Here is a 3,896-nt window from a genome sequence, read left to right on the forward strand (position 1 = left end):
CCTTTAGCTTGTCTGGAACATTCTTCGGGCCTTCGACCTGACTGGTACCCCCCTCGTGTATGCCGTCCATCCAGGACGACCTAGGTCTCTTGGCCTAGATTACACTGGTTCGCCTCAACCCAAACACACATAACCATGTCGACATATTCATAACATATAAGCATACATATAACCAGTCAACAGACAACAACATAGATCTTACAGATCACTAAGCAGAGCATCATCTTATATACTAGGATACATATCTAACAGATCACTACAACACACCACGTACTATACCAGGATATCAAATCCAATGGGTCGGCCTTGGTGCCTTCGACCCATAACTACAATGAGGAAAACTCACCTCACAAACTAAATAGTAGTTGATGAGGTCCCGAATTTGAATGTCAACACAAACTGTCACTAATGCAACCACATGACCAATCATAATCAAAATCCCATAATACCCAAAATACCCTGAAGTCAAACTTGGTCAAAGTCAAATTCAAACTATTCAATCCCACTGAGTCAAACCAATCGAGTCAACTCAGCCGAGTCACCTCAGAATGAGTACGTTGGGCGTACTCCGAATGTACGTTGGGCGCACTCGCCTCGTCGCATGTTAACAACCATCGGGGTGGTTGAACTCGTATGCAGGGTGTACTCCGAGCATGCGGGGCATACTCCCAGAAGATTGAAAACCCATTAAATGCTTAATGGCTTAAGTACTTATGTCCGTATTTCAAATCCATGGAAAAAATACACTTAAGAGTCATAACGTTTGCAACCTTATGACTTTGCATGCCCATTAAGTACTTTCCTCAACTTCTTAATCGATTAGGACATTCTACAAGATGCATGGAACAAAAAAAAACCATTTGACACTCATTTTTATGACTCAAGACCCTCCTAAGGGTCTGAAAGGACAGTTGAATGGGTCAAGACATGCTTTGCTCATGAAACACCGCATTTGGGACAAAAAGAACCTAAAATTAAACCCAAAACAAGATATACAAGAAACTACATCAAGTTTAGAACTTGATACCTCAAAATGGTGCCAAAAGGTGGTGTGATCCTAGATCTAGAGAGCTTCACTCCTTCAAGGTGGTCTCGTCTTCCTTACTTCTTCTTCAAGAGCACCAAAACACACACACAAGCTTTAAAATGGCTCCTTAAGATGATACTAGGGTTGTAAACACATATGAGAGGATTGGAGGCAGTTGAAGTTAAGGAAATTAGGCCATAAGAGTGATTAAATATGAGCCAAACCCTAAAGATTAGGGTTTCCTCATCTCCCAAGTACACCCCACGTATACTGATGTACGCCCAATGTACTAGGGCACGCCCTAGTACGCTCAGCATACACATGTACGCATGACATACTCCCCCAAGGACAATATTATGAAAATGCCACTAAGGCCCTTTTGCATACATTTCTTGAACTTTGGGACCAAAATGCAATATAAATGAATTAAAGGGTTAAAACTAGAAGTACCTCACATCGGGATTTTACACACATTGATTCGTTGCTTTATCGTTACCAGTTTTTACAACCTCTACAAACGATACGTGTTTACCAGTAGTATCCATACCAATAACTATTTTGAGTACATTATACATGCCATGCATGCTTAAAGCTACAGGGGGAAGGGGCTCGTTTTTGCAGTTGACATCACACTTCTAAGAAATCTTGTCTCGTTCACCTTGAGAATACACTTACGACATTTCACATTGCCAGTTTTCATTTCCAACTCCTCAATGTACTTTATCCCTTTGAACCTTATGAATGCAAAGTTTGAGCCACTAATGTCCTTCTTCCTTGCAATATACACATCAATTACTTTGCCAAACTCCATAAAAATATCCCAAACATCCTTGTAGTTAAACCCATCCGAGATGTTTGAAACATAGAGAGTCGTTATGGCTCTGTTTGTGATAGACCTTCTTCGCCGGACTTTGATCCATCCCTCAACATCGAGACTCTTAAGCTTCTCCATCAGGTGTCTTCATTCGAAACCTCTATATCTCTCCCTTTTGGATATTTCATTACTTTAATAGAACTACTAAGGGACTTATCAAACAATGTTTAATATTTTCCAAAAATTGTTTCTCTTTCATATGTGGCATTACATGATCGGTCTTGACACTATTTATTTGGACCATTATATATAAGGCATTTTGTTTTTAAATCTCTTTAAGCCTAAAATTTTGTTTTGACAATATAAAGTTTCTTTTTTTTTTATTATGAATGATTTTGAAGATCTATTCAAAAAAGAAAATTCAAAAGATTTTTTTGGTTAGTGCTTAGAAATGAATATCACAAAGTTAATAAAAATCGTTTGACGTTCGAATTAAAAATTTACCTCCAATATAGGGCTGGAGGATCATACTTGTCACAGTCCACCTAAGCGTTATATAAGATTTGCCATGTTGCTTTAAAAAAATTTCATTTACAATGTATGGGTTCTCAGACTTGTCATGCTATTTTTTTTTTTTTTGTAAACTAATTATATTAAAAATAATTAATTTAAAAAAATTATTTTAAAATATTAAAAGGAATAAATCAAAATAGCAATTTTTATAAAGTTAAAGACTAAATAAGGAATAAGGATAATGATATTTATAGTTGATGATTGAAGGTTTAAATTTGAAATTTTGAAAAAATGATTATATTTTTTAAAAAGAATATTTTTTTGAAAATATGTTATTTTTTGAAAATAAAAATTTGATTAAATGGTAAAAAAAAAAAAAAAAAAATAAATGCAAAAGCTTTCTCTCTCATAGGTAGAAATCCACAAAGTTGGATTGTCGAACCGAGGTCACCGAGGACTTGGCCCATTGTTTGACGAGGGGTGCTGAACCCCACTTTGTCGGATCTAAGAGACAAAACTTTTACATCTCATATTGACGAGACATATTTATTTAAAATTATGATTTTCCTAAAATTATAAATAATGTATGTGTATCAAATTTTGAAGTCCTGAACAAGATTTCGCTATACAACTTTTTTTTTTTCGAAACTAAAGAGTTTGTCATTTCAGGTAATTGATGATTACATGAAGAATTTTTTTAACAGAAATCAAATATTATATTATATTATTTTTCCTATTTACCTTCTCGTTCATTAGATTTAAACAAAAAAAAAGCATAATGATTAGGGCTATTTGTTTTGTCCTTTTCTTATATAACAAATGATTCAACTAATTTACCATTTTAACCAAATACAGGAACCAAAAAACTCTTCACCTGCATCATTAACATTCAGTGTGGACCAAGTTGAAATCTACTGAAACTACAGGGGCCTAAACAGTACTTTCTGCATTTAAAGTAATAAACAAAGTGGTCAAAGAACCTATGAAAACGAATGGTCTCACGAGTGGAGACTGATGTTCAGGATCATCCAAATATAGAAACCACGAGGAACTGAACATGCATGCATTGATTACTTGTACAATCCACGTGAGCTTTTGTCTATGCATTGATTACTTATTCACTTAGTCAAGACTTTAAATTTATATAATATGATGATTTTTAAGGATAATCAATTTTATTCTCTCTATATAATTAGATACTGAAAAGTTAAATTGTTTTTGTACATGTTTTATATTAAATTTTTTAGTATGTCAAAAATATCAATATAATCGATAATTATAATTCTTGTTGCTTTGACATCATGTATTGTTTATGAATCATTTGATAGTATAATGTATGATGTTTGTTATATATTTAATTATTAATATAATTTTTATATGATTTACTATTAAAATTTTTTATTTGTTTAAATTATTAACTTTTTGTAGGATGATATACTAGTTTGATATAATTGAAATCATCTTTGAATGTAAGAAATAATAACATGAAAGAGTAAATAATTTTCTGATTTAATTAGAGTAAAAAAGCTTGATTACAACTAT

This window comes from Lactuca saligna, chromosome 1, assembly GCF_052625555.1.
Source record: "Lactuca saligna cultivar CGN05327 chromosome 1, ASM5262555v1, whole genome shotgun sequence".
Taxonomy (NCBI): domain Eukaryota; kingdom Viridiplantae; phylum Streptophyta; class Magnoliopsida; order Asterales; family Asteraceae; genus Lactuca; species Lactuca saligna.